Raw genomic sequence first — 24509 nt, forward strand, 5'->3', positions numbered from 1 at the left:
TTAACAACAGTAATAATAACAAGCACTTATATAGCACTGAGTATATGAGGCCAGTACTATTAGGCATCCCATTTTACAGATGAGGACATTGAGGCTCAGAAGGACATCCCCAAAGCTGGAATTCAAAACCAGATATGATTGATGATAAATCCTGTCCCTTTATACCAATCAGAAATCACATTTAAGTAAGAAAATACAGTCGATGGTACGATCCAAGTGCTACCTGCACCAGTGAACAAGATGGGTAACTACTGTCAGATTGGGTGAGATGGGCCAGGAGTTGGATCTGATGCCATGAGGGCCCCATCCCACCCAGCCCTTTGCTGGAATCAAGAGCAACAGTGGTGGCCTCCAGAGAGGTGAGGGCATGCCTTCACTGGGGTCTGGGGCTCCATGCCCATTCAGCAAGCCAATTCCTCCAGAAGCTCTCTCCTCAGCCCTCAACCTCCTCTCTCCTCCTCCAGGAAGGTGTGGTCCCTGCCATGCTATCTGCTCTGCTCAGTGACTGAAGGCGCCTGCATCCCAGCTCTGCCAGGAAGCAAAGGTAAGGGCACTGCTCAGCACCAAAGCCCTGGATAGTGTGTTCAGGGCATCCCCTCACCCTTGGAGCCCTGATGAAGGGGGCATGTCTTCCCTCTGCGATTGCCAAGAACAGTCCTAAGATGGAATGAGATGGATCAATTGGGCACTGTGATGGAATGGTGTTTATCTTGCATTTGCAGAGACATTTACAACAGAGAAGCACTTTCTTGTGCATTGCCTTATTCAGTGCTCCCCAAAAAATCTGAGGTGGATATTATTATCCCCAGTTACAGAAGAGAAAACTGAAGCTCAGAGAGGGAAAGGACTTGCCCAAAGACACACAGCTGGTAGGTAGCTAAGGCTGAATTCCCAGTTTTTTCATGTCTGTATCCCAATGGCCTGTGCACATTGTAGGTTCTTGGTACATGTTTGATGAATGAATGAATGAACTGATGAACTGCCCAAGATGAATGGAAAGGCAGCTGGGCTGGTATTTGGCTCTGTTGTCGCTGTCAGATCCTGTGCTCTTTCTGCTGAGCCGTGGCTTCCTGCACTGATGAGCTCAACATCCCCCCTGCCACCCCCTCCCCAGCCCAGGATCCCAACCATCTTATGGGTGGAGGAGTCAACCTCAGCTCCTCTTCCAGGTGGCTGGCCAAGCTCGGATCACACCCGGCGTCCCTCATCCACATCGCCTCTTCCCCACCACCCACAACCAGTAATCCAGTGTGCATAGTTGTAAACTTGTTTCTTTAAATAAACAGTCTTGAGTTTCATACCAAATAGTCTCTTAAGAGGAGGAACGTCTCCAGGCCACCTCGTATTTAGCATACAGTGAGCCACATATTTGCACAGAGAGAGTGTATGTGGATATAGAGATCTCGATCGCTATAGATATCGTTGCTCATCCAGATGGGAGCTATTTATGATGCTGAGTCATTCGCAGAGAATGCCACTGAGGAATTCCAGGCTGGGCTCTGAGCCGCAGCATCACAGACCTCATGGCTCTCTGCCTCGTCTTTACTGTTCACAAATGAGAGGTGGGAGGGGGGCCTCCCCTCACAGGGCAGGGACAGAAGGGGACATTTTGGCCACAGGAAATGAAGACTTCCTCATAACCAGTTCCTAGTGTAAGTTATTCTCCTCCATCCAGAGCACTGCAGCCTTAGGGATCATCTTGTCCAATTTCTTCATTGTATAGGAAAGAAAACTGAGACCCAGAGCGAGGAGGGACTGGCCCAGTGTCACACAGAGAGTCGGGGACAGAGCTGGTGCTAAAGCCCAGACCTTCTGACTGCTGTCTGGGGTTTCCACACTCCCAGCAACCTTCTTCAAGTTTTGTCTCCAATGTCTTGGCATTTCCTCTTGCTGAGGAGCTTCTCATCTTCCAAAATCTGGAGATGTCATTGAGCACTTGCACCTTTGGGCTTTTCCAGGACAAGAGCTGACTCCGGCTTGTTTGGGTACTCCAGCCCCATGCTTAGTGCAAGACCTGCACACACTGGGTGCTCAATGCGTGTGTACTGAGTGTTATGTAAGACCAAACTCAGTACCAATTCCTGGGAAACCCATTTGGAAAAGCACCCATCTATCTCCACCCTCTCTTTCTTGTCTCTAAGCCAGTTCCTTATCCATGCAAAAATAGACTCCCTCCCACTCACCACCCACCTCTGCCCAATTCTATAATGAATCAATTTTATTAATAGGCTTTGGGATGGAAACTTGACAAAGGCTTTTTGTGAAAGTCTCGCTTTATCTCCCTATATAGTTCTCTTCTGAAAGAATTCTAATAAACTGGTCAGGTGGGATTTGGTCTTACATAAAATATTCATTAATCCACTCTTTCCCTCCATATAGAATGTGTTGGTTTAAGCATTCAGTGATCTCTTTCTGTGTTATAGATTCTATTCAATTGTTCTAAGAGGCAGTGGGATGAGATGGAAAGAGCACAGGCTTTGGAATGAGGGCCAAGTTGAAGTCTAGCTGGCCCCTTACTGGTTTTTCATTCACATTGATTACGCTGAGGATTAAATGAGATAATATATGTAAGGTGGATGGCACATAGTAAGTGTTCGATGCAGGTTTGTGAATAAATGAATGAATGATTATGAATGATTGACTCAGGACCCATATAAACCAGATCTTAAAGGTGGAGGAGCCAGCTGACTCTGCAATCTGAGTTAACAAAGTCATACTACCCAGGAAGGGTGGTTTGAAAAGTCTTGAGAAGCAAACTTCAGGATTAGGATGTTGGTTGGCCTGTCTCCAGGCCAGAAAGGAGGATCTTTATCCAGCCCCTTGTGCAAGGGGTTCCCTCAGCTCAAGAAAAAGTTTGAGTCTGGAATCTGGGTTTAAAACAGAAAGCTCTTTGAGAATCAAGATTGTGTCATTTTATTGCTGGATTCTGCCTTTCTCTCAACTAGAGCCTGGCTCAGGGTGGTGTGGAATAGGCAGAGAGGTCCACAGCACATATTCACATAGTGAAGATGAGGTGCATTGACGTGAGTTGACCTGAGTAGACTTGGCTTGAATTGACTTGAGTTATTCTGAGTTTACTGGCGGACTCAACTCTTGGGCCCACCGAGAGAGAAGCTTCCCGGAACTTGGACTTAGCTAAGACCTGGCTGGTCTCATAGCACAGAGGAGACTTCACAGGTGATGTTCTGGGGACATTATAGAGTGTGCCAAAGATGGAGGCCTTTCAGAGAGGACCAGGGCCATAGTCAGCACTGAGGGGCTGGATAGCAGTCTTGGCTTGGTCAGGGGGCACCACAAGGCTAAATGTCCCTTAGGAATCTTTAAAATCTATTGGAACTCTGCCAGGACCTTTTCATATGTTTAAGGCAATAGATACCTTTCTTACTGGCATAGAAGGATCTTTTTGGGGTACCCACTTCAGTGGGAGGATGGCTTCCAGGTTGGAAGGTCAATTAGGCTCAGCAATGAGGAGAGAAGACAGGGTGAGGCTGGGAGCCAGGCAGAGTTTCATACTACAGATGCTGGGAGCATTGTAAGTGGGTCCTCCCACGGAAGCGAGGGTTTGGGGATCTGAGTGAGATGTGATTCGAACTCTAGACTTATGTCGGGCAGTGTTTGCTGAAGGGAAGATGACCCAGAAATTACATTGGGAAATCAGGCAAGACCTCTAGCCTCACCACGCAGAGGGCAGCCAGCACAGCTCGGGCCCCTTGGCCAGCCCCATCCCAGGCCTTGCCCACCACAGAATGCAGCCAGCACCTGAGGGAGATAGGAATGAGAACACCAGTGAGCTTCAGGTGAGCAGGGGCTGCTCACACGCTTACCGCACTTGACCAGTGTCTGTCTCTCACACGGGTCTGGAAACCCACCAAAGGAAATACATTCCATTCCTATCATACCCCTTTGTACCCCCTAAAAATCTGGGTACACATTATAGACACCAGTGTTTGATGAGTGAATAATCAGGTCAGAGTAAGGTTTAGAAAGCCAGTGGAAGATTTCAAGATGGCAAAATGGAAAATTTCAAGATTTCAAGGTGGCCAAGGTCCAAGGTACAGATGCCTAGCCAGAAAAAATAACATAGACCCAGAAGCTGCCCCTCAGGAGTTTGGCTCATGGGAAAAAAAAATGCACTAAATGGAGCCAAGGGACAGGGTTGTGCAATGTGGGCTTGAAATAATATTCCTCAGCATCCTGGGCTTCTAAGAAGGGTTCTCAGGGCCCATTACAGGATGGGTTTAGGGAAGGGAAGGCCTCAAAGAAGAAGCCATGGATCCTCCAAACCCATTTCAATCACAAAAGCTTCACTTTCATCTGTTTTATATGTTGGATTTCCTCCTATACTTTTACTTTTAAAGGATTCTTTTGATTTTAAAAAGTGCATTTTGGAAAGTACTGTCATTGAAAGAGCCTATGCCTTTGGAGGTAGACTGGGCCCAGATCTCAGCCCCATCCCTTTCCACCAGTGGAACTTGGGGCAAGTGTCCCTTTGAGCCTCCACATTCTCAGCCATGAGCCACCCTCCCAGGGCTGTGTGAGCACAGCTAAGATGCTCTGGTACCTCCCAGAGGCTGGCACACACGTGATCGATTGATGCTGTACAAGATGACTTTAGGTGGTATCCAGATGAACATTTATTATTTTAATAGCTCGCAAGTGATGCGTGTTAGAAAAATATAACCAGCACACTAAACTGTGATTTATGGAAATAATATAGCATTTCCTTTGAAAATAAAATCGTGATCTTTTTAAAAAGGCAAATCAATTTAAAGAGAAACACTAAGTGATAAGGCAGAAATCATGAAGGTGGCACATAAATGACTGAAATTTGGGGGAAATTGAGAGAATCTATGTAAAACACCAATCACAGTGTCTGTCACTTAAGAAGGGCTCAAAAAGTTAGTTCTTATATCCTTGTCTTTATTTTAGCTCCCTGGGGTGGTTGAACCTAGAACCATGCTCCAAAAACAAAACAAAACAAAACCAGAGCTTCCTGGGGCAAAGTAGGTGCCCAGGCCCACTCGGCCTGGAACAGTGTGGGGTGGGCATGAGACAGGCAGCCATGGATCCAGCCCTGGTGGGCAGAAGTGGTCAAGTGTGACCAGGGAGCTGGCCACAGATGCACAGTGCAGTCCGAGGCTGCTGAGGTAGCATTTCCCACAAAGCGGGCACAGACCATCAGGGATCCATGAGACAATTTGAAGAGTTATTCAGGCACAAATTAAATAGCACTGGGAGAGAGTGACTGCCTTTTCGGTTGATTATATCAAGGGGAGAGTCTCAACTGAAGGTTAGCCTCTCCTTAACCATCTTGATTTCCTTTCCAAAGAAGAGGCTCAGACTTCAGCCGGCAACAGTAACTAGCTGGAAGTGGATAACGATGTTTTATTTGCCATGTATTTGTGTTTTACCATGGCCTTCTATTTACAGAACAGGATACTGCATTCCTGTTTATGAGAAGGATCTTATGTTCTCTTTTCAAATATATGTATTAAAGGTCAAAAAATGAATCTGTTACTCTTGCTAAGTATAGAGTGAGTAATAGTAAATGCAAGATGTACATGAGGAAAATAGAGAGAACGGGTGTATGACTGAGGCAAGAGTAACCTGGCAAAGGTGTTGCAAGGGGTTCCATGGCTCCAGAGCCCATGCTGGGCCCAGAGGCAGGGATGTCTCCAGGCCCCACCACAACCTCCGGGGCCGTTCTTGTCCTGGGGAGGGCAAAGGAGGCCCCATCTTAAGAAGGAGGGAGATTGCTGGGCAGTGGCCCAGATCCTCCTGCCTGAGCCGGGACAGCAGCCAGGCCAGCAGTCAGTGAGGTCAGGGCTACCACCAGAGGGTGGATCTGAGACAGACCCCAGGCCTCTGGTTTCTGGCAAGGTTGATTACATCCAGAATCAATGAGTTTCATTTAGAGGCTGTGATCCAGTGGTTGATCACAACCTGGATTATCCATGGCGGCAGGAAGGAGCTGAGGGACAGAAAGAGGCAGCCTGTGTCAGCCTGGTGTACAGGGAATCGGATGTGAACCTAAACAGTTCACAGCAGCCCTAGAGAGGGGCTGGGTGTAAGTTAGGGTACACTGATAGCAAGCAACAGAGACTAACTCTGTCATACTCAGACAGAAAAGGGGGTTATTGAGGTTATCAGATGGCACCCAGAGCCAAAGGGAAACCTGGCCACAGGGCTCAGGAAAGGACCATAGCCAAAGCTGCACAAGGGGTCTGGAAGCAGGGCCTGAGGCCAGTTTTGTCCAGGTCCCCTCTGGGATGCATCAGCCACAGCCGTTTTTTTTACCTCCTTGTATCACTCGGCTCATGAGTCACAGCCCCAGGAGGGAGACAGCTGGCCTGGCGTGGGGCCCGTGTCCTCCTCTTGGCCAGCCAAAAGCATGGAGCCTTGATGGGACTGCTTCCAAGACTGAACGTGAGGGAGGGGTGGTTCCCAAAAGGAAAATTAAAGGGCTGTCACCAAAGGGAGGAGGAGTGGATTCTGGGCAACTCAAACCAGCAAATGTCTACCAGGAGGATCCCAGGGAGTACCAGCCACTGTGGTCTGCTAGGCTTCACTCTCTGGGACTGTCCCTGAGGCTTCCTTTCTCCCACCCTGCATGGACCAACGTCACCATCCCAGTCTGGGACCAGTGGTCCACTGTGCCTGAGTACGGTGGTGAGCTGCTGCAGGGAGGGTCTTCCGATGGGCTGGGGACCCTAGGGGAAGGGTGCTGGGCAAGCCCAATCCTCGGCCCCAGGGCTGAGAAGGATCTGCTAGGCTGAGGATGTCTAATGAAAACTGACTCACTCAGGGGCTGCAAACCTCCCGTCAGCAGGCTCCGGGGGAGCACATGCATGAAGGAACTGTGACAGGGAACAGACATGCTTAGCTTGGGGGACAGTTGCTGTCCCCTCCAGGGAGTGGAGTTACCACTCGAACCGTTACCACACAGGCACGTGGTCCCGGGGTTGATGGTTACACCTGTACGGATTTGTTTAAGAGAAGGCCCAAATCAAAAGTTTTATGCGAAACTCCTCATTTTTTAATATTATCAATTAACAGGAAAACAACTAAATATTGTGTTGACCAAACAATATGTACCACCAGTTTGTGACCATGGGGACTAACTTCTATTCATCCACCACAACTAAGATGAGACATCAATTCCTCCAGGAAGCCTTCTGTGACTTGCCCCTCCCTCTGCCTTGCCACCCATTCTTTGGACTCCCCACAGACCCTGTATTTCCTTTTGTCACAGCACTGACCCTCTGTTACTTTGAGTCCATCTAAAGTTCGTTTGTTTTTGTCTGCTGCTTTTTGACTGTAAGCTCCTTGAGGAGACCCACTGTCTCTTGTTACATCTATGCCCAGCATCGTGCCTGACACACGTGAAGGACTGTGGCATTGATGGAAGGGGGCTGTGGGGACTGCAGGTGTCAAGGTTATACTGTGGCAACAAGTTAATCCTGAAGCCCTGTTGTGACTTAAGACAACAAAGATTTGTTTCTCCTTTGCATGATGTCTTCTGTGGAGCCAGCAGCTCTCCAGGCAGTTTCCTTCCAATCGGTGACTCAGGGATCCAGGCTGGTTCCACCATGATGCAGCAGGGGAAGAGAGTGAGTGGAGAATTCACAGTCCCTCCTTTTTTTTTTTTTTTTTTTTTGAGATGGAGTCCCACTCTGTCACCAGGCTAGAGTGCAGTGGTGCAATCTCGGCTCGCTGCAACCTCCACTTTCAGGGTTCATGCGATTCTCCTGCCTCAGCTTCCCAAGTAGTTGGAATTAAAGGCTCATGCCATCACGCCCAAATTTTTGTATTTTTAGTTGAGAAGGGATTTCACCATGTTGGCTAGGATGGTCTTGATCTCCTGACCTTGTGATCTGCCCGCCTCAGCCTCCCAAAGTGCTAGGATTACAGGTGTGAACCACCACGCCAGCCGACAGTCACTCTTAATACCTCAGCCCGGAAGTGACAGATTGTTTCTTTACACAGGCCGTTGGCCAGAACTAGTCACATGACCTATCTCACCATCAGGGGCTGGAAAGATGGGTAAGAGCGCACAAGAATTCACTGAGTTCATGTTCTTGCAACACAAGCCCTGACCTGCCGCTGGCAGTGCTGGAGAGCCAGGGGTCCAAGAGGAGGACTTGGGCTATGGGTGGCACAGAGGCAGCCAGGGTCCAGTATTCAAACCGGGAACCAGAGGTGCCTCATGGCTGGTGCATGAAACCATCTCTTAATTTGCATGTTTAACTCAACACATCCTAAAAAGTGGGAAAAGAGTGGGGAGAAAATTTCATTAATCTGAGCTTTCCACGTTTCCTTATTTTTCCAATCAGTAAACACTAGCAAATGAAAATCAAGTTGTTGGAAAAATAGAAGTCAAATGTCAATGGGCAAACTGTTCAGAAAGAAATCGCCACCTGGTCCCTTCAACATCTCACGTGGTGTCCATGGTGACCCAAAACCGACTGCAGCTGTTGGAGGGCTCAGACACCAGTGCAGTCGGGGATATGGACCCTCACTGCTCTGACAGCCTTGGCCAGACCATGGCCAATGGCAAGTCAGTGGGCCCCACTCCAGGGGACTCCAACACACTTGCCATTCTTTCTCCAGGCTGTGTCACAACAGCAGATGGTTCTCTGGGATGGAATCACAGGATCTTAGATGGCTCTAGAAAGAGCAGAAGCTTAGAAGCCAGAAAGATCTGGATTCAAATTCCAGCTCTTTCCTAGTAAGTCAGATTCCTACTTAGCAAGACCCTTCACCTCTCTGAGTTTCAGTTTTATCATCTGTCAAATGGGTACAAGGATAACACCTACCTCCCTGAACAATTGTGCATAGCCTCTGACATCATGCGTCTAATGGACCTAATGCACAGTAGGACCTCAATTGATGTCATTGTTTTTCCTTTTCCTCCACTGGGGTCAGAGGGACTGAGTCCAACCTCCCCTGACTGCAGCCAGCCAGTTCCTATTTATATACCTCTGATGACAAGAAGCTCACTGCTCTTCCTACTGCTCCCCTCCTCCTGCAAGCCCCGAGCATCTTGCTCCATTTTTTAATTACTCCCATGATGTTTGTGAAGAGGGTCTGATGTCCCCATGGACTGGGTTTGAGGGGAAGGTGCCTGGCTCACTTCCCCACCTGGCTGACTAATCACAGCCTTGGCCTCAGGAGTTGTGCGGGGGAACTGAGTACAGTGAGGATGAAGGAGGTGAGGGGAGCAGTGTAGAGGAATGTGTATCCATTTCTGGTTCACAAAAGGAAACAGAGAAATCCATCACACATGGGAGACAGGATCAGGACTGGGGACATTATCCCATAGAAGAGAAATCTCCAGAAGACTGCCACACGACAATGACGGAGGTTCAACCTCGGGTTAAGTGTGGGGAGCCACAGAGGGGAAAACAGGAGCCTCAAATAAGAGGAAGGCTTCCTTCATTCATTCTGCAAGCATTCTGTTTCTCCACACTGCCCAGCCCCAGGCTGAGCATAGAGGCAAGAAATGAATCCGTGGCAGGCCTTGATCTTGGGAGAGTGGGCAGGCACGCAGATGATAATATGGAAACCATTTGAGTATTGCTGAGATAAAGGAAAGTTCGATGGGGGCTGTGGGAGCTCAGAGTGGAGGTAGTTGGCCCACTAGGGAGGGGGAAGGATGAGGAGGCAAACAGAAAGTGGGGAGAAAAGGGATGCCAGCTAGAGGGGCACCATGGGCAAAGGCACAGAGGTGAAAATCAGCCTGCTGTGTGGAAAACTCACCCCTTTCTCTCGTGCTTGAGCAGGGGGTGGTGACAGGTGGGCTGATGCGCAGCAAAGGGCCTTGCAGACGGCCACAGAGCAGAAACCCCGCCCCAGGCTAGCAGGAAGCCATGGAAGGGTGAGTTGTTTTTCATTTTTGTTTTTTCAGGAAAAAAAAATTACTGAACTATAACCTACGTTCATAAAGTGCTCCTAACATATGTTTACAGTTCAATGAGTTTTCACAAAGTGAACACGCCCATGTAACCTTCCCCAGCTCAAGACACAGAAACTTGCCAGCATCACAGAAGCTCCCTTTGCTCTCCTTTCCAGTCCCCATCTCCCTGAAAAAGGAGCTGCTGTCCCAACTACTTTTTTTTTCCTTTTTTCTTTTTCTTTTTTTTTTTTGAGACAGAGTATCACTGTGTCACCCAGCCTGGAGTGCAGTGATGCGATCTTGGCTCACTGCAACCTCCGTCTCCCTGGTTTAAGCGATTCTCCTGCCTCAGCCTCCCGAGTAGCTGGGACTACAGGCATGTGCCACCACGCCCAGCTAATTTTTGTATTTTTAGTAGAGTTGGGGTTTCACTGTGTTGGTTGGTCAGGATGGTCTCGATCTCTTGACCTCATGATCCGCCCACCTCAGCCTCCCAAAGTGCTGGGATTACAGGTGTGAGCCACAGCGCCTGGCCCTGACTTCTAATTTCATAGATTCATTGGCTGTTTTTGAACTTCATATAAATAAAACCACGCAGTGTTGGACCCCACTCAGCAACATTGGAGATTCTCTTGAGTTGTTGCATGTGGTTGTCATTCATTCTCATTGCTCCAGTAAATCTCATCGTGGGACTAGACCAAAATGCAGTTCTAGTGTTGATAGCCACTTGGGTTGTTTTCAGCTTTAGACTCTTGGGAGAAGCGCTGCCATGAAGATTTTTGTACGTGTCTTTGGAAAAACACATGTACACATTTCCAGGGGGTTTATGCCAAGGAGTGGAGTCGCTGCATCACAGGAGATGTGGGTTCAGCTCTAACAGATACTGTCAAATGTTTCTTCCAAAATGATAGTAGCAATTTACATTCCCTACTGTAGCTACTTGGTGGAAGTTCCAGGAATTCCAAAGCCCTCACCAACACTTGGCATTTTCCATCTTTTCCATTTCAGCCATTCTGGTGGATGTGTAGTGGTTATCGTTGGAATTTTTATTTCCCCAATGACGAGTAGGTTAAGCACCTTTTCATATGCTTCCTAGCCATTTAGACATTCTCTTTCCCAAAGTGTCTATTCAAGGCCCTGGACGGGGAGGGTCAAGGTCTGCCCTTCATTTTAGAAAGCTATCTCCAGCAGCCAAGTGGAGTGACTGGGACGTGGGTGTCCTGGAACCTCTGGCTGATACCAGGGGCATCTCTTAGGTACCAGGCTTCATTGGCTTCCTCTGCCTTCTTCACTCCTCACAGCCACCCTTTGACCTCACAGGTAAAAAGTGTTACGAGTATTTCACAGATGAGATGGCCAGGCTCAGAGAGGTGAAGGACCTGCCCAAGGTCTCGCAGAGGGTGCTGAGAGGACAGCTGGGATGTCCTCAGCCTGAAGCAGGCAGCCCAGGGAGGAATAGAACAGAAGGGAACAAAAGGAAGGTGAAGAAGCAGCTACAAGGACATCTATCTCACTCCTTATTTTGCAGAAAAGGAAATTATCCATCTCTCTCCCCAATTCCCTCCTCCTCCCCCTCTCTCTGCATCACACCAAAAGTCCCTACGGAGGTGAGCAGCCATCTGGAGGTGAGTGTCCCCAGCCTGAGACTGTGTTGGAGGCCCAGAGATGTGAAGGGAGCCAATCTGGTTAGCTCTTGTCTCTGCCACCACCCACCATGTGGTCCTGGACTGGTCACGTCACCTCTCTGAGCCTTAGGCTCTTTACCTGTTTCAATAATCCCTTCCTCTGTGCCTTGTGGGAAGAAGTCACTGAGGCAAGCTGATGTTGTGCCCAGCAGGGTGCCTGGCATAATGCAGCCCTTAGTTTACTTGGCACACACTCATTCCTTCCCCCCGACACTTCTATGACTAGCGGGGCTCCCTGTTCTGTGCCGGCCCCCTCTCTCCGGGTAGCAGGGTCAGCCTCTTCACGTCTCATGCAGCCACAACAGGCCACTGGCGGGTTCCTCACTGCCTGAGAGCAGGTGTGGCGGGCCCAGCATGGCATCCCCTCCCTGCAGGACCTCGTCTCCCCGCAGCTGCCCGCGCTCAGACTGACAGCCACACAATGAGTCCCAGAAGGGCCTTTCTCCTCTCAAGGGCTCTCATCTCAGAGCCCAGACGCCTTTATTTTAGGAGCTATGGTTAGTAAAGCGCTTCATCAACGCCACCTCCAAGCAGCACCCCCACCCCCTATCACACACAGCACATGTGAACGTCTTACCCGCCCTGTCCTTCCACTCCTTCATCCGCGCTGCATTTCATGAGCATCTCCAGGCACTGTACTAGGCACCAAGAGGCCCACCAGCTCCCTCCCTTCGTGGAGTTTCCTCTGCATTGAGAGAAACAGACAATAAACAAGTAGCAGGACATGGTAAACAGGATGACTTTGGATGATGCTCAGGGCTGTGGAGATGACGAAGAAAACTATAACAGAGAGTGACGGGCAGTCGGCCGCTCAGTCCCAGAGCAGAGTCAGGAACTCCCAGGTCCGCTGCCTGGGACAGTGTGTCCTTCTCTGGTTTGGGCTGTTCCTGGAGGGAAGAGTGACACTGCAGACCTCCTGGGGGTGGACTCAGGATTTGGCAAAAGATCCTGGCTGCTCCTGACCCCTGGCACTTCTTCCATCCACCAAATTCTCCCCTCCCACCCCATAGGATTTCTTCCTTCCAATCCTACTGGATCCTGAGCAAACTGAGTCCGTTCCTGATGGTTTCCCCATCCCCAGGGGCAAGGGCAACTGAACCCCAGACAGGGCCAGCAGAGATCCTCAGCTCTACGCAATCAGGACATTCTGTCTCCCTTGTCGGGCCTCCACCTTCTGTCTCTCCTTCACCCGCTTCCTGACTCAGTCTCTCTGTCACTGTATCTCATCTCGCTTTTCCCCTCTCCAGCTTCCTGCTACTCACCTTCTCCTAAATTTCTTTCTTTCTTTTGTTCTTTTTTTTTCTTGAGGTGGAGTCTCGCTCTTGTCACCCAGGCTGGAGTGCGGTGGCGCGATCTTGGCTCATTGCAACCTCGGCCTCCCGGGTTCAAGTGATTCTCCTGCCTTAGCCTCCCAAGTAGCTGGGATTACAGGTGCCTGCCATCATGCCCAGCTAATTTTTGTATTTTTAGTAGACACGGGGTTTCACCATGTTGGCCAGGCTGGTCAGGAATTCCTGACCTCCAGTGATCTGCCTGCCTTGGCCTTCCAAAGTACTGGGATTACAGGCATGGGCCACTGCACCCGGCCCTAAATTTACTTCTTGTCTGGACACTCATTTCCTTCAAATAAATGTATGTATTTTTAAATGCACCGAGCCCCTACTGGGTGCAGGCATGAGGTGAGGAGCTTGGGTCTAATCAAAGATGAGTAAGACATGGACTTCCCTGCAAGAGAGATGAGTCATGCACCTAAACAAGTGAAATGGGGAGGCTGAAAGTGGCCAGAGTGATAAAGGAGACACTGATGAGGTCTGCAGAGTAGGAGGGTTCCTGAGGGCTTCAACGAGGAGGTGACGTTTTTAGTCACCTTGAAACACGATCATGCAATGAAACGTGGGCTGACTCTGGGCGTCTCCTGTGGACAGTTGCTCAAGGACCAGCTCATTTGCCTGGAACATAGGGAATCTGAATGTCATCTTTCTTTCACTGTACAGTTCTCTTATCTGACTCACTTCCTTACCAATCTCACCACCTTCTCCTTCATTCTCTCTTTTATCTGTACTTTTTTTCTTCCCCACCTGTCCCTTCACAGACCACAAGACGTACTTTCAAGTTTTGTCCTCAATTTCCTTTTCCTTCCTTCCTTTTCTCTCAAGTCTAAGTCCCACTCTCCAGCATCCTTCCTTCCTAACCTCCAAGGTGCCCTGGCAGACCATGTAGACTTTGATGTCTGACAGACCAGGGTCTCAGCTCCGTGGCTCAACTCTCTAAGCCTTCATTCTAAGCTCTTTAGACTGTAAGTGACAGAAACCCAACTGAAGACAGCCTAAAGGGAAAAGGGAAAGTCTCATGTTGCTGTGTCAGACACACCTGGCCCCAGGGCTTCAGATGGTGACCGCAACACTCTATCTTTCTACATCTCTCCACTGCCATCCCCCATGTTGGGCAGGCCTTCCTTTGCGGAGTGGGAACACAGCCATCTCCTTCCTATCAGCTGAGCAACTCCAGTGAAAATCGGGCACCCATCCCAGTGGTGTCAGCAAAGCTCTGTAATTGAACGTCAGTGGACTCAGTCCTAACCCATTCCCATAGCCAGACCTGGGTCCCTTGCTATCACGCGGAGCTGGTATTGATGGGATCCTGCCACCCAACCCATAAAGACCATGAGTGGAAAAAGGGAACATCTTCCCAGAGAGGGGCCTTTTCACAGTTACGAAAAGAAGGGGAAATGGTTGTTACGAATCAAGCTCCTTGAGCAATGGAGACAAGGAACACAGGGAAAGGAACAGACTCACGCTTTCTTAGCTCTCAGGTGTCATCTCCTCAAAAGAAAGTCTTCTCTAATCCTTTAAGGATGTGTTGGGTGCTTCACCTGTGCTCTAGCAGCACCTGTTGCTTTCCATATTATCATACTTTTCACGTTTATTATACTATTCTATTTGCTTGTCTGTCTTCTTCACAAGACTTTAAGTATTGTCAGGACAAATCAGTGCCTGTTTTGCCTATTGCTGTACACCCAAGGTTGACAAATGCCAGACCCTTAGTAAATGATGGATGAATGGGGGGACGGATGGATGGATGGATGGATGGATGGATGGATGAGTGGTAAGATGGATGGGTAACAGACAGCTGCATGGGTGAATGGATGGATGGTAGGATAGATGAGGGTAGGTGAATGAATGAATAAGTGGTTGAGCATATGAATGATGGATGATTGGTTGGATAATGAGTGGATAAAGGAATGAATAAATAGGTAGATGGATGGATGAATGATTCGGAGATAACTGGTGAGATCAGTTCGGAATGGGCTTAGCCTGAACTGCCTGTGAACACAAACAGAGCTACCCCTCAAGTTGTTGATAGATGAACTCCAAGTTCAAGAGGGAGGTCTGGGCTGGAAACAGAGGTTTAGGAGCTATTAATACAGAGACTATAATATAGTGGATCAAGGTTACAGGGGAGGAGGCAAAGTGGGGGAACCAAAATCAGACAGTACCTAAGTGACACTTGAACTCAAGGCTGTGTGATGTCAGAGCTTGCTTTCTTTCTTTCATTTTATGGCAGCTTGGCCACTACTTGAGGTGACAGCACAGAGTTAATGTCTCTCCCTCTCCCCTCCCTCCCCCTCCTCAAACCACTCAGCCAGAAGGGAGCAGCTGCCTGGGAGGACAGAGAGACAGATTATGTAAACTGTGATTGCCACCCACAGGAGGAGGAGGAGAGTGAATAGGTATTGAAATGCGCTTTCAATAATGCATGTCCTCCTCCGCACAGGCCTGGGGCTCGGTGGGGAGGAGAGGATCCTTAAAGGGACCGATCTTCCTGTCCCCAACACCCACAGGCCCCCGGCCAGCCATACAGGTCCTCTGTGCACAACTGGAGGGTTCTATGGACATCCACCCCAGGGGTCCCCAACCTTTCACCCTCAAGGACACCTTTTTTTCCCCCTCCTGGCTTCAGTGGATTTGACTTTTTAAAGATTCTGTTTCCCAAACATGCTGCATTTAAGTCATGATTAATTCATTTTCCCCATTTTTTATTAATCAAAGACACTTAACTGCCAGTCAGAGCTTTGATCAGCAAGAGGTAAGCCACGAGGTGAGGTGATGTCATTCCAACCCAAAGCTAAGAAATATAGCAAGCAATATTGCTAGGCAGGCAGACCTTGCTGTCAGAAAATGCCCTCTCTTCTTCTAACCCCAGAGATAGAAGAACCCCAGGCTTGGGACCAGGGATCCTGCCCACGTCTCTCTCATTTCCCAAAGGAGGAAACCAAGGCCCAGAAAGGCAAATGGACTTGCCTGAGGCCATGGGATCAGTGAAACCTAAAGGCTGAGGCCTGGCCTCTGCAGTTTCAAATGACTTAGAACTTGGCAGTGAAATAGGCCAAGCAGGGGACCTGAAGGTCAAGAGCAGGGCAGGAAGGAAGAGAAGTCATGAGAGCCAGCACCTTCATTGTGCCCCTACTATGTGCCAGACCCACTAGAAAGGGTCTACCACCTTGTTCTCACACAACAACCAGGAAGGCTGAGATTGACATTCCCGTTGCGCAGAGGAAGAAATTGAGCATCAAAGAGGCTCCATGGTTTTACATAATCCACTCAGCTGGGAAGTGAAGAATCAGGATTCCAGCAGGTTTGTCCAACCGACCGTGAAACTCTTTCCACCTCACTGGCCTGGCCGGGACGGAGGCAAGGAGATCATTCAGACCAGATTGGCATTTCTGTTTGCCACTCACCAGCTGTGTGAATTTGGCTAATGATCTCACCCCTCTGAGCCTCCATTCCCTCCTCTGAGGAACTGGGATAGCATCTAATGCCTTGAGTGATGGTGGAGGATAAGAAAACGGGGTTAAAGAAAATGGGGCACAGAAACTAGGGGACAGAGAAGCTTTAACTTGGTGAACTGGATCAGGTGTGATGGCTCACACCTGTAATCCCAGCACTTTGGGAGGCCGAGCCAGGCGGATCACGAGGTCAGGAGATCGAGACCATCCTGGCCAACATGGTAAACCCCGTCTCTACTAAAAATACAAAATTTAGCTGGGCATGGTGGCATGAGCCTGTAGTCCCAGCTACTCAGGAGGCTGAGACAGAATTGCTTGAACCTGGGAGGCAGAGGTGCAGTGAGCTGAGATCGCACCACTGCACTCCAGCCTAGCGACAGAGCAAGACTCTGTCTCAAAAACAAACAAACAAAAGAAAAGAAAAGAAAAAGAAAATAGGTTACAATACTTAGAAATGGCATCCTCTCGCTCCATTCCCTCCTTTTCTAGTGAAAAACTTCCAAGCTGGCAGAAGCCGGAGTGTGAGATCTGATTGCTCCTGTCTCTGGGGACCTCCTGGGCTGTAGTTCAGGAAAAACTCACCCTGTTCTTCCCTGCTTTCAGTTAAAGCGACTGTTTTCCTCTGGTTCATTGATTCTAAGACAAGGGTTGAGAATGGGATGAGGGTCTCTGCCTGTAGCTTGAATGCTCTCCTGGTCACTACCATCTGCTTCCACATCTGGTTTTATCGCTGGGCGGGAGACAGCTTGACCATTCCCATCACACTCCTGGAAACTCCACTGATTTCCCCAAGGCAGCCTAATGAAGCTGGAGTGGAAATCTCAGCTCCCAGCAGCTAGAGAGGGTGACCCTGCTGGACTCGCCACAGTTGCTCCTCCTGGGCCAGGTGGAGGTGGAGTAATTGACTCTCTGGTTTCCCCTGGAAGTGGTTTTAAATGAATAAGTGAAAAAAAAGAAAAGAGAAGAAAAAAAAAACCCTGTGAAACCTGGTAACTGGGGAGGGGCACTGAGCAATTTCTTGGGCAGGAATTCAGCAGATCAGAAGCTTGTGCCAGCGGCGTGGGCTGGGCTGAGACTCAGGGATGCACAGGGCTTGGTGGAGACAGGATGGGAGCACTGACTAGGGGCACCACGCAGTTAGAGGGCTGTGGTAAAGGTGCGTGCAGGACACTGCAAGAGCCCAGGGTGGGCGCCGCTGACCGAGTGGGGAGGACAGTATGGGTGAGGTGAGCTTCGCAGAAGACGGGACCTTTGAGCTGAGCCTGGACAGAAATGGGGAATTTCAGATAGTGTAGACAGATGCAAAGATGGGACCACATGAGAGCATTCTCAGGAGGAGTCTAGGTTGTTTGAATACAAGGGGATGGACAAAAGGTAGGGCAGGAGCACGGGGCTGGGCCAGATGGTCAAAGGTCTTGAATTCCATTCCCAGTGCAAAAGGACTCCAAGCTTTGGTCATGGCCACAGCATGAGCATACCTGGGGTGAGACTAGTGTTTAAGAAAGATCTCTATAAGAATCAAACTGGAAGCAGACGTTCCCAGGCAAAAGCGATAGGCCAGCAGGAATCAGACGGACCCTGAACTGGGCTGGAGAGATGTTTGTGGCGAGTGAATGGGTTGAATTTGGTGGCTGATGGGATGTGGGAATGAGACAAAGAAAGGAATCTCCTGGGATGGCACTTGCTTTGGGGCCCCTACTGGCCCCTCTACCTGCTCAGGATGGGGAGAGAGGACCCACCAATGCCCAGGCCAACCCAGGCTTCCAGGGAAGCTTGGTCAGGGAGGGCTTCCCATCACCTACTCCCTCAAAACTGAACTTACTATTTGTATTCTTGAGCTGGTCAACACACTCAGTTGCAAGTGAGTGAAATCCAACTAAAAGTGACTTCGGCGAAAGGGGGAATGTGCTGGTGTGTGTAATAAGAAGCTCGGGGGATGCTGCTTTCCCCTACAGTTGGATCAGGCAGCTCGAATGAGGAGAGCAAAGCTCATTCTCTCGCCCTGTCTTGGCTCAGCTTTCCTCTGTGCTGGCCTCATGTCCAGGCAGGCTGTCTTCAGAGGGTGGCCTCTGCTGCTCCAGACTTACAGTCCTATAGTTCAGCAGCCGCAGCAACAGGAGGCTCCAACAGCCTCATCAAAAGTTCCAGAACTGAGTCTCATTGGCCCCTTTGGAGTCACATGCCCTTCCCTGCACCAATCACTGTAGCCAGAGGGTGGACTACACTGATTGGTCAAACCCTGGTCATGTGCCCCCTATGGGAGACCAGGCTGAGGCCTCAGCCTCAACTAAACCACACTGGAGGACACTCAGGGAGGAGCGGCTACCCCAGAGGAAATGGGGATACCCTTTCTAAAATAAAGGGAAATGGTTGCTTGATTGCTTTTCTATAGCAGCGGAGGGCAATGCAGAGTGGCCCCTATTCTTTCCAGCATCTGACACCCATATAATGGTTTCACACCCAGGCCTCTTCAACACACCTTTAAAGTCCAAGAGATGATGGCCGGGTGCAGTCGCTTACACCTGTAATCCCAACACTTTGGAAGGCCAGGGCGGTTGGATCACCTGAGGTCGGGAGTTTGAGACCAGCGTAGCCAATATGGCGAAATCTTGTCTCTACTAAAAATACAAAATTAACTGGGTGTGGTGGTGGGCGCCGGGTGCGTGTAATCCCAGCTACTAGGGAGGCTGAGGCAGGAGAATTGCTTGAACACAGGAGGCAGAGGTTGCAGTAGCTGAGATCACGCCATTGCACTCCAGCCTGAGTGACAGTGAGACTCAGGTCTCAAATAATAAATAAATAAAGTCCCAGAGATGAACCAGCAGGGAGATGCACTTGACCTTGTGCACGTTTACAAAAAAACCAACTGCAACTATGCATTCATGGACACAGCTGCCTCCTGTGTGCCCTGGCCAGCCCTGCCTGTCAAGGGTGATATAAAGACCCAGACTCTGCCCCCAAGGAGTTTACAGTCAGTGGAGTCTGTTTTAGGTATAATTCCTGGATAATTTAGTAGAGTCAGACTTACTTTCCAAAAAATACACTTCACTGCATATTTTTTTCTGGTATTTGGATGATTTTATTTGCTTTTAGATTAACTGCCTCACATGAAAATCATGAATTGAAAAGACCTTTAAAAATTCGCCATTTACTTCTGAGTCAATTTTGTCTTCACTGATAAAAAATACCTAATATCTATTGCGCATCCTCACTGAGGCAGCCTCTGGGAGTTTCATGGTTTATTCTCTGGAAATCCGCATCTGGGTCCTGAGAAAGCGTGGTGGTCCCTTCATGGACTAAGAGGGTGAGGGTCTGGAAACTGTTGTATTGGAACAGCGAGCTGCAGAATGATGGTCTGGACAAAAGACGACTCAGGGGCACGTGATCTCTATTGTCTAGCATCTGTATGTGGAAGCAATGCATGTTAGAAGGTAGAGAGTAGAAGTGATTGGGAATAGATTTTTAGCTCAACATGAAACAGAAATATCTAGAGACCAGAGCTATTGCAAAACAAATAGACTGCGGTATAAGCTAGTGAGCTCCTCATTCCTGGAAGCGCATAAACGGGGACTCTGAGGTGGGAAGTTAGACCAAATGACCTCAGCCTCTTCCAACTGGAAGATTCCTGAACTATGGGCTGAACGGTGTTTGAGTTTTGGCTCAAACACTATTTTGCTCTGTGGCCTTGGGTGAGGTGCTATCCCTCTCTGAGCCTCAGTGACCTAGATAACCCCCATAGCTTCTTCCTTTTCTAAATACTTTGCCTTGCTCTTGTCAGATATTCACACCTGCCTCTGCACACTCAGGCAATTTCTGCCCCGTGCATATTTCGAGGCTCCAGAGCCTGAGCAAATCAGCCCACCAAACCCACAGGTGTGAGGCAGCTTCTGTCTGCGCCTTCTGTTCCTAGAGAGGCTGTGATTCATGCCATGGGACGCCTCCCCCATCTGACAGGTGGAGAAGTGAGGTCTGGGGGAGGAAACCAACCACTGGAGCTGGACGCACTTCCCCCAAACACACCTGACTGCGCCTCTCCCACCCCACCATCTCCCTGTCCCCATTATTGGCCCTCAATCCACAAAGGACCCTGGGAATAGGCCTCTCCCCACCACATCAGGTGAAGGGCAGCCACAGAGGCAGATGCAGATCCCAAGATCTTGGAACTGAGGAGTGCGTTTTTCCCACAGATTCCTCCATAAGCGGCCTTAAGGCTTTTTGCGTTTGAGTTTTACAACAGCCCTGCAGGGCAGGCATCACCATCCCCAACTTCTGGGGAGGAAACTGTGGCTCAGCGAGGCCAGCAGTTGTCTGAACCTGGCTGGTAAATAAGCTGCAGAGAGAGCACCGGACCAGGCCCACCTGCTCAGCCATGCTCCCTCCCGGGGGATGCGCAAAAGCTGACCTCGGGAAGAAGGCCCCGCTCCCCCAGGAAGGGCCCCCTTGCCAGGACAGTCAGCCAGAGCCACACCTGACCCCAGTTCCCACTGTCACTGTTTGCCAAAGGATGGAGGGGCCTAGGTGGGCCTCGAGCTCCACCTTCCCCGGGACCTCTGCTGGGTCTTTTGGAGAAGCCACTTGCCCCACTTGCCCTCTCTGAGCCTCCATTTCCTATCTCAGGATTCCATCCATCTAAGAAAACTTCTGGCTAAACAGAGTCACAAAGCGTCCTCTACCCCTTTTCTGCCCGGAGATGACCCTGTCATGTGGGGAGCAGAAGACCCACTGCACAGATGAAGAAACGAGGCTTTAACTTGTGCCCAAGATCACACGGTTAGGAAGGCACAAAGCCAGAGATACGGTCCTGACCCTCACTACTCAGGCAGTGCCTGCCCAGGACTCTCATGCAGACCTAGCCGGGGCCACAGGACTCACAGGGACACGGCGTAAGCTGATGACACACTTGTCACTGGGCTCCACCAGCCGCCAGATCCTCCCTCCCTCCCAGGTCCTCACTGAAGCCAATTTCTGCACCTGAACCTTCTGCTGTTGGTGGAAGCCGGTCGCAGGTCACGGCCTAGCGGTCTCTCTCATCCACCAGTGTGGCTGTGGCCCTCCGTGCTCTCTGGGGTTCTGAAAGCAGAACTGTGTGGTGCTAGGTGATCCAGAAGAGAGGCAGTGAGAGCTGGAAGGGCACGTGAAGGGCAGTGTGGGCAGAGGGACAGGCAGGGAGGGCACTGCTGCTGCAGAGCTGCCCTGGTTCCCTGCCCCCGGCGGGGGGTACAGCCCAGCAGGAGGGAAATGATGGGACCTTTTGTGGCTGAATTTTCACAACTCATGAGAGAGGAAGAGATGATTAGCCCATTTTTCAGTTGAAATCACTGATGCTCAGACATGAAGCAACTTGCCCAGGGTTACACAGCCAGGGAGCAGCAGAGACCAGGTATGAACCATCATGCCTGTCTCCTTCCCCGCCCCTGGAGGTGCGTGATGCCCCCTCGCAGAAGAGTGAAGCAAGGCAGCTCTCCTCTAGGAGGGAGAGTTTTAGGGGTGAAGCACCCCACCCCCAGCTGTCCAGCCACCCTTAGCCTCTTCCTCTTTGCCACAGGCCATGGGGCACTAACAAGGACTCTGGTGGTCTCTTCAAGGGACCCTCATATGTAGATCTGCAGGCAGGCAAGTGATGAGCACAATCCAGTCTCTGGAGTCCTCACTCCCCAGAGCTTTCCTGGAAACAGCAGGAAGCTATTTTTAAAGCAGCATCCGCAGGCAGTAACCTGGGAGATGAGTCTCCCTCCAGAGCCTCACCCCTGTGGGCTGGGGGCAGCGTTCACCCTGCTCACAGCTCAGCCAGGAAGCCCAGGTCTGGGAAGGAGAGCAGGGAACATGTCACCTGCCAGGGGAAGCAGGTGGGTCTGCTCCAAATGAGCCTCGATTCTACCAACTGGAAGGGGCCTCAGAGCCCAAGGGAAACGTTCATGTGTTCGTGCTCACACACTTGTGAGTGTCAGTGCGATTGTGAGCATGGCTGGGATGCGCGTGTGTGCGTATGGCAGCTGAGTGTCTCCATATCCTATGCAGGCGTGACATTTAGGCATAAGCGCGTCTCTGTCTGTGAAAGCCGGTGTGCTGATGTCAGTTTGCCTCTGTGTGTGTGTATGTCTGGGTACATCTGAATCTATTTGTTCCTGTGTGCATGTGTGTGGGTGTGAGTATGCATCAGTGTTTACGTGTGTCTGTCAGTCTCCCAGAAGCCCTGGAAATAAATGGGCAGAATTTTAGAAGTAGGAAGAGCATTCGCTCTCTCCAGCTCCCTCCCTTCTCTCCCCACTGCTCAAGTCATAGAAGGGAAATCATAGCTCAGAGAGGGGAAGGGACTTGCTCAAGGCCAGTCAGCTGCGGAGAGAACTGGAACCCAGATTTGCTTCCTGGCTCCCAGAGCCCGTCTACTCAGTCACCCCATTCAGGTTTCATTCCCAAGGCCAGACGCTGCTCCCTCCTGCCTGATGCAGGTAAGAACCAACAGGGCCTGTCTTCTCCCTGCGCTTTGACTTGGTTGCTGACTGGGGAGATGTGTCTAACACAAGTGTCTCCGTTACGGGCTCTGAGCAGAACATTGACTGTGGTTCAACAAACCATAGTCTGCTGTTGGGGCAAAGCATGAACAAAGCCTACCAGCTGCCCAGCCCTGGTCCCGCAGAGATCCCAAGAGAGGCCAGGTATAGCCTCTGCCCTCCAGATACCCACAGCTCAGCAGGAGGTCAGAAAGGTCAACCAAAAACTATGACATGGGATTAAACATGCCTAACGGAGGCATGGACAGAATCCCAAAGCAGCACAGAGGCGGAGGCAACTGACTCTGCCGAGAAGGTCAAACAAAGCTAGTGAGGAGGTGGGCAAGATTTGAGTTGGGATTTAAGAGACAAATAGGTATGTCAGACATGGAAAGAGAAAGAGCCTTCTAAGCTGGGGGCACGAGTTATGCAAAGGCAACTTATCCACTTCCGACACTTTGTTCTAAAGAGGTCCAGCTCCTCCCTGGTCTACCCTAGACCTCTGCTGGCTCTGCCCTCCATGTCTCTCATCTGTGCTCCTATTATTTCCACCATCTGGAATTTATTCATTCCTTTAGCAAATATGTCCTAGCCACCAAAAAGGTTCCTGGCCCTGAAAGTGATACGGGAGATAAAGCTGTAATTTTGAGCATAGTCTCCATGTCTGAAGGCAGGAGATGGGGGTAATTAATCATCAATCAATGACAGCTCCTCATTTCCTATGTGTCTGGCCCTGTGCTCAGTGCCGTGAGGAATGGAGAAGACCATGAAAGCTCACTGAGCACCATGCTTGCAACACAGAGAGTTAAGTCTTGAAGGCCCCATTTCTGGAAAAGGAAGTTGAGGCTCAGAGAGATGACCTGACTTATCTGAGGTTGCACACAGTGCTGAGAGCTGAACCAGCTCTGTGTGATGAGTGTGGGTTCTTTCTGCCAGGCTGGGCTGCCTGCCTTCACAACCAGAAACATGGGCGTTGGAAACTGCTGCTTCTGCTGTTCTTTTGCCTATAATTGTCTCCTTAGTGGGCCTGTGATGCTTTCAGTTATGTTCCTTTGTAAATGCCAGACAAGCTTGGGGACCCAAGGTAGTAAGGAGCTTGTCTGCCAAAGAAAGTAGAATCAAACCTCCCCTTCCAAGGAATCTTCCAAACCCAGCAGGTTTGAGGTTAAAATTGGAGAGGGCAGGAAACTCAGGGGACAAGACTGGGCCCGTCAGTTGTCTGTACCTTCCAGGAAAGCACCTCTTCCTGAAACTCTGATGCTCAGACCAAAAGAAGGGAACATGCATGGAGAGGACCCAGGCAGGCCCCATACACAAAGCCCTTTGCACTCTGCTTGCCTCTTTAACGTGAGCTAAGAAGAAAGGATTAGGCTGGGCGCAGTGGCCCATGCCTGTGATCCCAGCACTTTGGGAGGCCGAGGTGGGCAGATCTACCTGAGGTCAGGAGTTCAAGACCAGCCTGGCCAACATGGTGAAACCCTGTCTCTACGAAAATTACAAAAATTAGCTAGGCATAGTGGCAGGCGCCTGTAATCCCAGCTACTCGGGAGGCTGAGGCAGGAGAATCACTTGAACCCAGGAGGCGGATGTTGCAGTGAGCTGAGATTGCGCCACTGCACTCCAGCCTGGGTGACAAGAGCGAAACTCTGTCT

The 24509-nt window shown here is 50.1% G+C and overlaps 1 protein-coding gene across 2 annotated transcripts in view; it reads left to right on the forward strand.

The window, feature by feature from the left end:
• CPLX2 (complexin 2) overlaps positions 1-24509 on the forward strand; it is an 87552-nt gene that overhangs the window by 12173 nt on the left and 50870 nt on the right. Inside the window, exon 2 of one of the 2 annotated variants that reach the window (NM_001348444.1) lies at positions 465-544. The exons of the other annotated variant lie outside the window; for it this stretch is intronic. The gene's annotated coding sequence lies outside the window, so the exon portion shown is untranslated. The remainder of the gene's footprint in view (positions 1-464; positions 545-24509) is intronic. 2 annotated transcript variants of the gene reach the window in all.

The sequence above is a fragment of the Macaca fascicularis genome, chromosome 6 (assembly GCF_037993035.2).
Source record: "Macaca fascicularis isolate 582-1 chromosome 6, T2T-MFA8v1.1".
Classification (NCBI taxonomy): Eukaryota; Metazoa; Chordata; class Mammalia; order Primates; family Cercopithecidae; genus Macaca; species Macaca fascicularis.